This window comes from Blastomyces dermatitidis (assembly GCF_000003525.1).
Source record: "Blastomyces dermatitidis ER-3 genomic scaffold supercont1.8, whole genome shotgun sequence".
Taxonomy (NCBI): Eukaryota; Fungi; Ascomycota; class Eurotiomycetes; order Onygenales; family Ajellomycetaceae; genus Blastomyces; species Blastomyces dermatitidis.
In genome coordinates, this window is record NW_025544781.1 from 1,952,614 (window position 1) to 1,968,104 (window position 15,491).

Below are 15,491 nucleotides of genomic sequence, written 5' to 3' on the forward strand. Positions count from 1 at the left end.
CAGAGAAGGAAGAGAAAGTGACAGAGAGAGCTTAAGAGTGAAAGAGAGTTATTATTATTATTATTATTCTTCCATTATACTCATATGCAAGCGGAGCTTATGATGAGTCCTTGCGTGATGTTAAATACAGGCCAAGTGTTGGTTATACAGGAGGAAATACAGGTGTTGAGACCATGTCAAGATAACAAGAACATAGGAAATACAAAGAAGTGACAATTAGATACATGCAATAATAACTTCCCAGCCCAGGAACATAGAGCGATTTATTGGAGCGATTTGTACACCTCTGTATTTATTAGGAACCTGAGGTGCTTGAGTTCCGGATTTAATGTATCCCCTGCGGGTTTCGAACCCACACGCCTTGGTTTCCCACGCCAAGGCGCTATCAGGTGGCCGCATTAACCATTCGGCCACCGGGGCAGTGAAAGAGAGTAGTAGTCTTAGTGATATTATCATCTTTGATTAGAATGATCTCTGACACTGAAGCAACTAAGAATCATTATTAATATATAAAAATTGTAAAAGCAGAGATAATAATTACTGAATGAATACTCACTGATCTTAGAATTGTATATATAATTACAACATGCACAAGGCTTCTCAGAAAGAGAGAGAGAAACACAGAGAAATATAGAAAGCAGAATACAGTGTATAAACAGCTCATTTTTATAATAATATCTTAGATAAGATGTATAAGCTATATATCTATGAGTGTAAAAGAGTATGATATCTATGTTTCTATTTCTGAAAACATGAATATCTTTTACCTGCACTACAAAGTCAGATAACAGATGTTAGAGAATAGACTGATACAGATCTATTATTCTGAAGAAATTCATTAGAGTGAATATCTCTGTAATATTGAACTTTATAGTTATAAAAAGCTTCTTAATATCTGTGAACATCATGACTTCATACATAGTAAAACTTATAATGATTTTCTCTAAGAACAGAAAAATCAGCGTCAGAAAGAAAAGATGAAAAAGAAAAAGACTTATAATCTCAATACTGTTGAGAAGAGAGATAATTCTCTGATATAAATAAATAATTGTTTCATCATGAATATTTAAAATGAATATAATAATCAGTGTCTGTGACTGAGCTTTAGATAGTTATATTATATACAGTCTTCATATAATAAATCATTCTGAGAGTCAGTAAGAAGAGCAGAAGTGTACATACTGAAAGATATGATTCATTAAGTCTACATAACATCTTCTTGAAATGAGGAGAGCTGGTTACAAAAGCAGAGACAGTAAAACCAGAAGTGGCAGAAGTGAGAGTCACAGAAACAGAGATAGTAAGAGTGAGAGAATCAGACACAGAGACAGATGTAGAAGATTGAGAAAGAGTGACAGAGAAAGAAACAGAGAAGGCAGAGAGAGACATAGAAGACTCAGTCATATATAACACAGATAATTTCTTCATTATCATGTTCTTTAAGTTCTCAATCAATAATTCAATATTGAGTTCACTATTATTAGCAGATATGAATCTGTTAACACATGAAGATTCTATATAAATAAAAATAATATATCAGCATCTGCATTCATGCAAAATCATGCCAGAAAACACAATCAGAAACCCGCTGAGAAGAGAAACAGTTGAGAGTGTATAAGAAGATAAAGAGAGTGTATGAGAAGATGAAGAAGATGTGTCATTCATAATAGTATGTTCTGATGATTGTTAGAAGATAAACAAGTCCTGATCATATTTTATAATGTATTACACTTACTGCTAATGAACTGCTCAGTATGAGCACTACAATGACACTTGTTATGAGAATGAGAGATCATTGTCAGAAACATGTATAATGTGATAGATGAACAGATAGAAAGAGTTGAACAGAAGAAGAGATAGAAATCTTGAATGATAATAGCATTCAATGATGATGAAATGAAGAAGATAATTGAAGAATGAGAAAAGTTAGTAGATGAGTGATGTAATATAGTGAAAGTTTCTTTGTGAGAGTGTACACAGAAAGCTAGCTGAATCAGAGATAGATCACATAATTGTGAAATGCTAGTGATGAGCTAATCCGCATGAAGCTAGAGTGTATGACATGATCACATGAGTGTGACTGAATCTGGTGAGGAAGAATGTGATTTGAAAGAATGTACAACTGTCAGATAATAACACAGCCGCTTCCGAACTACTAGTGTACATGTACAAGTGTAAAGGGGTCATAGCAGCTGCTAATTAATTTAGTGTACAATATTACAATATATAAGAAGCCGGCGTACGCCTGTAATCGTACGCTGGCTTAAGCAACCTTTGAATCACATCTCAATTGAAACAGTCTGATCAACTTTTCATTGAGTGAGAACAATGAGTTTAAAAATACACTCAGTTGATGTGGAAAAAGATGCTTTCTCAAATACTATTTCTGAGATTGAAATTCTGAAGAGAAGAAAGAAAGAAGAAATAGAGAAATAATAAGTTCTTGAAATACAGAAACTTGAAAAAGTAAGCAAGATTCTTGAAAAGCAGTGTCTGAGTGAGATAAATGAAGAAGTTCTGTTAATTCTTCATACTCAGACTAGATAACTACAGGAGATGATTAAGTTCAAACTTAGAATTTCAAACACAGTTCAAAAAACATTGAAAATTTCTAGTACAATCACTGACTTCTTATCTTGCTCTTCTTTCTTCTTTTCTACTTCTTCTTCTTTGAATCAGAAGAAAATATATGCTCAAGCAGCTGAATCTGCTGTCTCTAAACCTGCTATCTTAAAACATACTTAAAATCCTGAGAAAACTGAGAAGAATAATGCTCATACTTCTATTGATAGAAAAGTGAAGAAAAAAATGTAAAAGAAGAAAAACTTTCAAATCTTCAGAAATAGAAGACTTATTCTCAAAGTCTCAAATCAGAATATCTTGCAAAAGAACAAGCTAAACTCAAATCTCATTTTCAGAATCAGAAATGAAATTAATCAGCAGTTCTTTTCTCAGTTAATAACTAATATTAAAGATTAAAAACCAGTTATAGCTTCAATTGAGTCATTCTTCTTTGAAAACTCTATCATTCTGACTACAATGTCTGAATTCAGTGCAGAATTCCTTATTCAGAATGAGAATCTCTGAAAATCAGCAGTAGAATCTTTGTTAAACATAAAAATTCTATCTGAGAGAGATGAAAAGTGAGACAAATTCATTCTTTATAATATTTCAGTTGAAATTTTTGACTGTGAAGAAGGAATGCTACTTCTTAAAAATGAATTAAAAGAATACAACTCTATTCAACTGAGAAAAGAGCCTGTATAACTAAATTCAATTGAGTTTAGACAAAGTAGAAGAAATGCCTCTGTTCTAGTATATACAAAGACACTTGAACAGTCAAAGGTCTCTGAAGTAAGAGTGACAGATTTGAAAATGAGAGTTTATGAATACAAAGACTCAAGAATGAATCTCAAAGCTCAAACACAGTGTTCAAACTGTCAAAGATATGAACACTTTGCAATCTTCTATTTCAGAGACTCAAAATATGCATTCTGTATCAGAGATTATAAAACTAGTGAGCATAAATATGAAACATGCTTAAAAAGAGATGAAATATATCAATATACTCTACTTAAATGCTCTAATTGCAAAGAAAAACATGCATCTAGCTCAAAAGAATGTATGTTTACTTCAAGAACTCAAAAGAACTGAAGAAAAGATGAAGCTCAAAGCAAATCTAAAACTGAAGAGAATAGTCAAGTCAGTAAACTCATAACTGTAAGCTCAAAAAGAAGAAACTCTCAACTATTTAAATCTTCAAACTTCAATTCTTCAGCTAAATATAAACAGAATTTGAATTCTCAAACTTCTGTTAAGATTAGAGAATTGAGAAATAACTCTGATGATAAACTAGATATAATGCAAGCAGTTAAGATTTCTACTTTTCAGAATAGTTATAATCTACTATCTGATAATAGTGATTAGATTCTACTCTACTCTCTTTTAGTATGAATATATAACAAAAACAACAAAAAAAGTTTAAAAACTCTTCAAAAATCACATTTATTCAAAATAATGTGAATAGAAACTCAAATTATATTTATTCTTATCTTCAAATTATATTTGAATAAAAAGTTGATTTTATACTGCTTCAGAAGCTGAATTTTGATGCTGAGCAAAAATATATTATTTCTCATTTAAGCTACTACTGCTTTTTACCTCAAAAATCTGAGATAAAGTCAAGAGTAGTAATCTATGAAAGAAAGAGATCAAGATATCAATTTAATCTAAGATTTAATATCATGTCTGACCCTGATATTCTGATGAGTGATATTATAGATAAAGAGAATAAGTTTGATACTATACAGCTTATAAATATCTATAATGAAAAGTCATTGAAGAAAAATAATAACATCTGAACAATTGATAGAGAATTTCTGAATATAACTTCATCAAGAAACTCTATAATTACAGGAGATTTTAATGCATATTATCTCTGATGAAATTCAGAATACAAAAGAGCAGTAAGAGCTGATAATCTGATTGAATGAATCTTTGAGCATTTAATAGATTTAGTTAACAAGTCTAATCAATAAACATTCTTTAGAAAAGATATGAAACAGAAATCTATTATAGATCTAATCTTCATATCACAAAATCTAATAGAAAAAAGACTTATAAACTGATTTATTAATTCAAATGAGACATCAAGATCAGATCATGAGATTATTCAATTTAATATTGAACTGAGTGAGAAATAAATGAGTGAAAATCCTCTTCTCTCTAATCAGTTTAACTTTGAAAAAGCTGACTGAAAGGCAGTTGAAGAAAGTATAAAACTGTTAAAATCTGAAAGACAGAGTGAGCTGTATTGAAATTCTGATCAAGATATCTCAAATGAAATGCTTGAGAATAGAGTGAAGTTTATTACATCTATTATTCTAGCAAGTGTTAAAGATAATATTTCAAAGAGAAAGTCTTCTAAGTATTCAAAACCTTGATGAAATGAGAATATCATATCTAAAAGGAAACAATTGACTACTGCTAGAAGAGATTGAAAGAATGATATAATTTCTAATAAAGAGTTCAAAGCTGTTAGAAATGAATATTTTTCAGATATTAAAAAAGCTAAAATGAACTGCTGAAATAAATTTCTTAAAGAAGCATAAGAAAAAGAAGTTTTTAAAGCTTTTAACTATACTAAAACAAGAAGTGTAGCAAAACTTTCAATCTTAGAATATGAGTTTCAGAATGAATCATATACAGCAAACTCTTTTAAGAAAAAATGTCAAGCTTTTATAAAAACTCTCTTTCAAAACTTATCAGATTCAGATTCAGAGGAAGAGAATATGTCACTTCTTAACTATATTGATGAAAATGACTGAGAATGACCTGATCTTACTCAAGATGAATTAGAGTCAGCTATGTTCTCAAGTTCAGTTAAGACTGCTGCAGGGCCTGATTCAATTAATCACTTGATTATTCAAAATATATACTTTTAGTTAAAGAATGAATATTTTGAGCTCTTTTTCAATCTCTTGAAAAATGAATATCATTCTGAATGCTGAAGAGAAGTCACTGAAGTGATTCTTACAAAACCTAATAGAAAAACTTTAATTTCTAAGTCATATAGAGTAATATCTCTATTGAACTGTCTAGAAAAGATTTTAGAAAAGATAATAGCTACTTGACTATTTTTTATAAGCTCTATCAGTAATTCTCTTTTATTCAGTGAATAAATGAGAGATAGAAAACAGTGTTCTGTAATTGACACTGTTCTCTCAGTTGTTCATAATATTCAAATAGCAAAGCATGAAGATCTGGTCTCAAATGCAGTTTTTATTGATATAAAAGAAGCTTTTAATCATGTTTCAAAGTCAAAGTTAATTCAGATATTGAAGATGTTAAAACTGTCACTTTCTCTAATAAAATGAGTTAACTGTTTTATATTTAAAAGAATTATACAACTTTTCTTTAATGAAATGAAACAAGACAAGACTGAGATAAAAATAGAAGTATCACAAGAATCTTCAATCTCACTCATTTTATTTACAATATACACTGTATATCTATTCAAAAATAGAAATATGAGAATAGTGTGATCTCTGAGTTATATGAATGATATTGATCTAGTCTACAGCTCAAAAACTATTAAAGAGAATTTGAAAGTGATTAAAGAAGCTGTAAAGAAAATCTGTATTAGAGCAGATATCAATCAAATTTAATTTAATATGAATAAAACTGAGTTAATTCATTTCTTTTCTAGATTTAATGAGAAAGAACTATCTCTAACTCTTTTAAATAGAGAGATTAAACTCAGTGTAAATGTCAAATGATTAGAAGTATGATTAAACTCCAAGTTGAATTTTAAATATCACATTCAACAAAGAACTGTCAAGGCAGAAAAGCTATTGAACAACATAATCAGACTATCAAATACAGAGAGAGATCTATTCTTCCAGGCTATGAGACAGTTATATGTAGCCTGTATTACATCAGTAGCTGATTATAGAGTTTAAGTTTGATGGAATAATCAAGAGAATTTCACTGAACTCTTTCAAAGTCTGTAAAACAGAGTCTTGAGAAGAATTCTGAAAGCATTTAAATCATCTTCTATTAAAGCAATGAAAATTGAAGCTTCAATTCCTTCTTCTGCTATTAGATTTGAAAAGGCCTGTATAGACTGACCGTGTGACCGTGTCTGGGAACAGGACTAGATTTTTTGATAGTCTCATTACCAATTCGACTGATCCCATTACATGGTTTTAACATTAGATAGTAGTCTCATACTGTCCCAGTGAGACTTACTGTCTACTCTTGTCACATTTTCCAAATGAGATCATGATTTCCACTTCTCAATTTAAATTATTTTTATTGCTTTAAATGACTTTAAATCTCATTTGAGTGTTATCAAAAAGCGTTACTTTTTAAAAAATTAAAAATAGTCTAAAAAAAACCTTAAAATGTCTAAAAATAGTAACTTTATGCCAAGAATGAGACTAAATGGAACCAAATGAGATCACTTTCTCATTTTTTTCAAGTCATGGTCTCATTTTAAGATCTGATATATAGTCACTTTACATGTTTTTTTAATAGCCAGTCCCAGCGGGATTCACGCCAAGAAATGTATGGGACCAGACCAAATGAGACCAAACATGAAATTCATGGTCCCAGCGGCTAGTCTAGGCCTGTATGAACTATGCTCTGAGAGTTATAAAGATGAGCTTAAATTATATAATCAGAGAAAGAGTCTCTTCTTCATTTTCATCAATTAACTCTGAAAATGAACTGGATTGGAATAGATTTCTTGATTGAAATGAAAATAATTCTTCAAAGAAAATGTCTTCTCAACTTTACAGACTATGCTCTCTGATTAAAAATCAATTTTCTTCTTTAAATGTTGAAAAAGTGAATCATGAGAAGTTATCTCTCTGAAGAGAAAAGCTTGAATCTCTTATAGACTTATAAATAAGTGAACTATCAAAAGAGAAAGAATATGAACAGTATTTGAGAAGAATTTCTATAATCAATATAAAAGACTCTATTCTGATTTATTCAGATGACTTAAAAAATGAGAACCTGAATAGATTAGGCACAGGCATTGCTTATACTGAAGATAATATCAATTTTATCTCAGATTTCTGAAATCTAGACTGGGAATCTGAAGTCTTTGATACTGAACTATTTGTAATAGTGAAAGCTTTCAAACTCATTGAAATAAAATCTCATAAAAGAGGAAATAGTTTGAAAGAGACATGAATATTCTCTGATAGTCAAGCTGCTTTAAAAAGACTTAGAAATAGTCAGATTCATAATGATCAAATGAATCTTGAACTGATCTTAAACTCTGTTTTGAAAATTTAAAAGAGAAGAATATCAAAGTTAATAATTCATCTGCACTGAGTTCCTGCTCATATGAATATTCATGACAATGAATTGACTGATTCAGCTGTAAAAAAGAGTGCAGAATTAAGCAGATCTATTCAAAAAATTATGTTCTGATCTTTTATAAAGAGAAAAATAAAAGAATCTTGTTTAGACAAGTGAAATGAAAGCTGATAGAAATAAAAATAAAAGAAGAGTATACATTATTCAAGACTTGAAACAAAATCCAAGTGAAAATCTTGTTCAATTAAATATAAAAAGAAAATATTCTCATCTATAATACAGCTGAAACTAGAACATGACTATTTCAAATCTTATATACAAAGATTTGATGATAGATTTGACTCAATAGAATGCTCATTCTGTAATACAAATGAAAATTCTGAGTATATTGTAATGCACTGTGTATTATATAATAGTCTCAGAGTCAGATTGAAAGAGAAGTATGATCTAAATCAATTAAATATGAGATTCTTATTCTCAACTGAGACAGGAATTAAATACTTAATAGACTTTCTATCAGAAACTCAAGCAGCTATAAGAAAATAGCTAAATTCAGAAATATCTGAATATGAAGAGAAGAAAATCAGTCAGATATAGTCTGTTAAAACAGCTATATACTATCTTTTAATAATTTGTTTTATTACAGTCTCTCTTTACTTTATCTTTTCCTTTTAATTTCTTTCTATCTATCTATTTAATGTGTCTATCTTTAAGACTGTGTTCTCTTTTCCTTTGTCATGATATTGTCAAATGGTTTCAAAGTATCAGAAGATGTTAAAACACTATAATTTGTAAACAGTTTTTGTATTCTGAGCTTGAATTTTCTGATTTTACATATCTGGAATTGATGAATGTATAACAGTTAACTTTACAGATATAGGAAAAACTCTGAGAACTAAAAGTTCTCAGGTAGATGTCATAGTCTCTGACTGCATACATCTATAATTGAAGAATAATAATAATAATAATAAGTCAGTATCTTATAAGCTCTGTAGCACTCTTCTTCTATTTTCTCTCAAAGAGTTTTTTAGAAGTTTAATGAGATTATATAAGTATAAAATTTCTGAAGCAGTTAGAGAAAAGAAATATTTAAAATTAATAAAAAGATTAATATTATTAATTCACAGATCACTGCTATTCTAATAAGATTACAGTCTACTGAAAAAGTAAAAAGAGAGAATCTCAGAGTCTACTTATTAATAATTATATCTTCATTAAACTCATTCTTTATTATTGAAGTCTTCAGTATTAGTATCTTTATCTGTTATGAAGTTAGTACTACAGCACTGCAGAGAAGCATACTATAGAAGAGTATAAGAGATACTGAAATTATTAATTTATTAACTTATAAAGTATCTCAGTTATCTATTTTAACTGAAGTGAGATTCTCTTTAATCAGTGATTAATCTCTGTAGTACTTTTAATAATAGTGTCAGCTGATCTCTTCTTGAGATCAGTTATTTTAAGGTGTTTTTCTATCTCAGAGACTTACACTTTCATCTTCTTTTATAGATAAGTAAGAGAAATCTTCTCAGTCTTGATAAAATTTATCAATATTTAAAACTCTGAGATTCTCACTCTGTACTGCTTAAGTATTTAAACTTCTTATCAGAGCTGATACAATGTCTTTCTGTGAAGTAATACTTATAAAGAGATAGAAGTCATTATTATAAGTATAATGAAAATAATGAGAGTGAGAGAAGAAGTAGATATATAAAATATTCTTCTTCTTCAGCTGCTTAGCACAGTGTAGATATATAATAATACTGATCAGAGATCACACTGAAGCCTTCTTATAGAGAGAAGATAAAGAAATAACAGAATTCTTCAGACTCAACTCAGCAGTATCTTAAGCAGAGCTTAGATATATTATAGAAGAAAAACTTCACATTGAGCTTCTCAGAGCTACTGTTTCTGAAATCAAGCTCTTCTCAAGATTCTCTCTGAATGACTACTGTAACGTGGCGGAACCGAAGCAGTGACTAGTCAGTGATATCATGTAGAGATAGTTGTTTAAGAAGCTGTATAAGTGAGCTTGACTATCTTGCTTAAATAATGAGCTCATAGGCTACAGAGTTATTGCAAGAATATCACAGATATGATACTTAGTATACTAAGAAGATTGTATGAGACATGCAGTAACTCTTTATATATATTTCAGTAGAAGAAAAAATGAATCACTGACTTCTTTGATAAGAAGTCAGTATCTAGCTATTCTATATAGACAATGAGCAGATACTCTTCTCTCATTTCATGAGTGAGAATAGTCAGAGTGATATCTCAGCAGTGTCTCATTATCAAGAAAGAGTAATCTACTGATCTTATATAAAAGTAAGATTCTCATATTCATCAATCAGATCTTTCTATGATATATCTGAATAATGTCATAGAGTGATTGAAAACTGATTCAGATAGAATGAAATTATCTGTATGAAAGTGATGAGCTGTGTGAAACTGCAGCAGAGTCTTAACATAGTTAGAAGTGTGATAATATTCTTCTCTTTAAGAGTATAGTCTCTATATTCTCAAGATTATCAGATTAGAAGTTATCTTTGTTATATAGCAATAATTACTAACTGATTAACAGTGTGTATACTGTGTATAATATAAAGAAATAGATGAGTTTTTCTACTAACTATGTAGATCTTTCTTTACTCATCTTCATTCAAATTAAACATGTGATAAGTGAGTTTCTTATATATTAGTTTGAGATGTGAAAAATATAGTTAATAAGTGACTTATAGATCTCTCATCATATTTCATTCTATATATGAAATTCTCTGTAAAAGTGATGTATTTTAGAGATAAAGCTAACAGTAGTAACAGGATTTTTTGAAAAGATTTCTTCTCTTATAACATATTTTTCTTCCCCTTCTTCATCTGTAATAGTGAGTGCATGAGAGCATCATTCTTGAGAGATAATAAGAGACTTATTCTGACATTTTCTAGTGAGTAAACATCTTCATAATGCGGCTGTGATCTCTGTAATCATTAAGAAAGCCAGATTGAAGACAGAGACAGTGATGTCAATGAGCTGCGAGAGTACTGCTCTCATTGTCACATGTTCTTCTGCTTCTCTTACAGCTGTGATGATAGTTGCTGTGCCTTGCAGTGAGGTGTCATTTCTTCTGTCAGTTAGTTCATCTGTGTTCAGTTCTTTCTCTGCCTCTCTCATCACTATTGTGACATCATCTCTCTCTTCAGTTAATACAGTGATGTATGACTCTGTGTGATCATTCAGAGAGAAACTCAGAGAGAGCTTGATTCTGAGAACAGTGACTCTGAGAAGCTTAATCTATAGTTTCTCTCTCATAATATATCTGAGCTCTGCTCAGAATACTGCTGAGTTGAGTCTGTAGAGTTCTACAGTTTCTTTGTCTTCTCTCTGTAAGAAGGCTTTGATACAGTCTCTGACTAATATTACTACTTATCTGTACTGTACTAAGCAGCTGAAGAAGAGAAGAATTTTATATATCTATCTCTTCTCTCACTTCTATTGTTTCTGTTATATCTGTAATAACAACTTCTGTCTCTCTGTAAGTATTATCTACTCTATAAGAAGATATTATATCAGCTCTGACAAGGAGCTCAAATGCTCAAGTAGTACAGAGTGAGAGTCTTGAAGCTTTAAGTGTTAATAAATTTCATTAAGACTGAAGAGATCTCTCTTACTTATCTGAAAAAGAAGATGAAAGTGTGAATCTCTGAGATGAAAAAACATCTCAGAATGACTAACTTTAAAAAGAGATCAGTCAGTGCTGCTGTTAAAAGCACTGTGAAGATCAATCACTGATTAAAGAGAATCTCACTTCAGTTAAAGCAGATAACTGAGATACTTTATAAGTTAATAAGTTGATACTTTCAGTATCTCTTATACTCTTCTGCAGTATGCTTCTCTGCAGTGTTACAGTGCTAACTTCTCAGCAGATAAAGATACTGATATCAGAGACTTCAATAATGAAGAATAAGTTTGATAAAGATATGATTATTGATAAGTAGACTCTGATCTCTCTTTTTACTTTTTCAGCAAACTGCAGCTCTATTAGAATAGTAGCAGCTTATGAGTTGATAATATTAATCTTTATTAATTTCAAATATCTCTTTCTTTTCTTATTAACTGCTTCAGGAATTTTACACTTGTATAGTCTCATTAAACTTCTAAAAAACTCTTTGAGAGAAAATAGACGAAGAGTGCTACAGAGCTCACAAGATACTGACTCATTAATCATGAGATTATCTCTAAAAAAATTCTTTAAGAAAAATAAGAAGTCTTAAGCAGTATTTCTTACTTAACATCTCTGATGTATAATAGAATAATCTCTACTAGCTGTCTCATAGCTTGTAATCTCTTTCTCAGTATTTTTCAAATGCTTAAGCAGTTCTTATAAATTCTCTGATAATGAATAATCTTCTTATTTCACAAGATATTGAAGCTTACTGTAATATATTCACTTATTCAATGTTTTCTTTATAAGATATTCAGTATCACTCTCAATCTCAATATTATTCAGTCAAGATAACTTCATCTCAGAGTATTACTTATAGAGCTTTAAATAGAAAATGTGAAAAATAAAATGAATTGATTTCAATTCTATGAGTAATTTTAACTTATATATCTGCTTACTTATTACTCTTGTTACTGAGAAAGATTCTAGTCATTACTTACTGAGCTTCTTACACAGTCTCATTGTCTTGATATTCTTTGCTGAAAGTAGTACTTAATTCTCTATTAAGAACTTCATTGAAAGATGTTTTTAATTATAGTATTTCATCTACTGCTTCTGAGTATAATAGATGCTTTTCATTATCTTCTTATGAATTTTGTTTAAAAGTTTCAATCTCACTTTTACTTCTGATACTGAGAGATACTCTATTCTTTGTATCTATTCAATATTCTGACTGTCTATTTCTCTCTTTGAAATATTGTTCACAATGTCACTGAGTAATGAAGAATTATATTTATAATAAGTATAAAAAGAAGATATCTTTAAGATTGTATTCTTTGTATTATTATATATGAATTTAATAATTAGAAGATGTTTAAGTCAATTATTTTAATAATATAAACAGAACACTTGAAGATGCTATTCTAGTGTCTGATTCTAGTATTCAGTCTGATCATCTGTCTGCAGATGAAATACAGTACTGAGAAGACATCTTATTATAAAATGATAGTAAAAAGCTGATCAGTATTTACTGATAAAGAGAGATTCTCAATCTGTTATTAATAATTTCAAAGCACTATGATTATAAATGATGATATCTAAAAACAGATCAGTCAATTCAGAGACTTTAATCTTTTTATAAGTAGAAATATATTCTGATTATCTTTGTGAAGTAGTCAATAATAATTAAAATTAAGTTATATTCTTTGACTCTTATTGACTTCAGCAGATTAACTATGAAATTCATTGATAAATTCTGTTATAAGTTCTTTGAAACAGGTAGTAATATCAACTCACTATATTACTTATACTGCAGAATCTTTGTTCTTTGATAGATATTATAAGTCTTAATATACTCTTTGACATCTGCTCAGAGCTTGTTTTAAATATATTTATGTTTTAAAAGCTTCTCAATCTTCTCTAATCTGAAGTACTCTGCATGAAAATCATTATAATGAATTCTCAATAACTTCTGACACATCACTCTGTTATAAGAGATGAAGACTGAATTATTCAGTAGTAGAAGTTCACAGTCTTTTAGTTATCAGTGACTTAGTTTCTTAGCAGTACTATCTCACTCAGAGTCTGTCTCTTTCAAGTTTAAACTGAATTCTTTCTTCTTCAACTTCTGAATTTAAGCTGCAGTAGAGGCATCTCTCTTCTATAACTTATTAATGAATTTTAAAAGTAGTCAGATTGAAAGATTGTAGACTGTTTCATTCTTTATCAATTCAATGATTGTAAGATATAATATGAGAAGCTCATGATCTTCAGTATCAGTTCTCTGTAAGAATCTGAGTTTTTTTTCATTTTCTATACTGAGTTGTGCAGCTGTCTTACTGATGCTGTTTTCAAGCTTCAGAGAATCTTAATTCTCTGTAATCAGCTTCTTCTGCAGTGATGATATAGATTCTTTTATAGAATTCTTCTCTATATCAATGATATTATAATTAAGCTGTCTAGACAGTATGTCAGCAGAGTTAAGCTGATCTGAACAGTATTGAATATAGAAATTATAATCTGAAAGCAGCTCTGCTCATCTAACTTGATATTCTATCAAGCTCTTTATTATCAAGAAGTAACACAGATTTACATAATCAGTAAGAACTTACACTGAATACTTATTACTCTAAAGATAATATTATCAGATCTTAAAGAATTCAATAATTACTAACATCTTCTAATCATAAGTATTATACCTTCTCTGTATAAGTGATAACTTCTTGAAGAAGAAGATTACTGATCTTTATTCACAGTGTTTTATAGACTCTGTGAAAAAGTCTTCTCTTACAGATAATTTATTATCTGTATCTTCAGAGATGATTATTCTCTAATTCTTTCAATATTGAAAGATCTTTAGTATCAACTGTGAAAAGATTTCACAGACTTTATTTCTGAATGTATCAGTCTCACACTGACTAAGTAAGTTAAGATTAAAGTGATTCAGTATTGTAGTATCTGTAAAAGCTTGTTTCAATTCTACAAATGCCTGCACAGTGTCTTGAGTGAGAATAAATAATCTCATTTTTCTATCTTTCACACTTCTCTTTAACAGATCTGTAAGAGAGACAGTAATCTGTGAATATGTATAGATGAATTATCTATAGAAATTTGCAAATTCTAGAAATATCTATATCTCACAATACATCTGCAGCACTGATCAGTTCTCAATGACAGAGACTCAGCTTCTGTTCATTGAAATACTATTCATCTTAATAATATAATCTAAGAAATCAATCTTCTATATGTAGAATGAGTATTTTTCAGTGTTTGTATAGAGTTAATACTGTCTCAAGTGACTCAATACTTCTTAAACATGAATATCATGTTCTTTCTCTAATTTTGAGAAGATTAGAATGTTGTTCAGATATACTATGTAGAAGATGTTAATAAGACTCTGCAGTGTCTCATTTATATAGATCTGAAAGATGGCTGAAGTGTTACAAAGATTAAAAGATAAAACAAGATATTTAAAATTGCTGCATTTAATATAAAAAGCTGTTTTTTAAATATCATCTTCATTAACTCTGATTCTGTGATAGATATTCTGTATATCAATTTTTAAGAATATCTTTACTTCAGATAATCAATTGATTATCTTGTTAATTAACAGTAATAAATAGTGATTCTTAACTGTCATCTTATTGAGATCTCTGTAGTCTATACATAGGTGTAGCCTATCATTCTTCTTAAGTACAAAGAGTATAGATATCTCTGCTGAACTCTTTAATAAGTGTATTCAGTTCTTTAATTGCACTTGTTCAAGATATTTGTGCAGAATATTTAATATCTTTATAGATAAGTTGTAAAGAAGTCTGTACAGTATTATTACACTGTCTTCAAGATAAATCTTATATTGTATCTTGATATCAGAAAACTTCACTGCTTTTCTTTTCAAAAAGACATTCTTATAATGTGTAAAGAGATATTGTGTATATTTACTCTCAATAACAGATACTGCTGTTAATCTTGTAGTAAGAATGATAACTTCTTTAT

The 15,491-nt window shown here is 29.4% G+C and overlaps 1 pseudogene across 1 annotated transcript; it reads right to left on the reverse strand.

The window, feature by feature from the left end:
* Positions 1–331: 331 nt before the first annotated feature.
* On the reverse strand, positions 332–420 carry BDCG_17503 (annotated as a pseudogene). Its single transcript has one exon. The product of its transcript is annotated as a tRNA-OTHER (tRNA).
* Between the last annotated feature and the right edge of the window lie 15,071 nt (positions 421–15,491).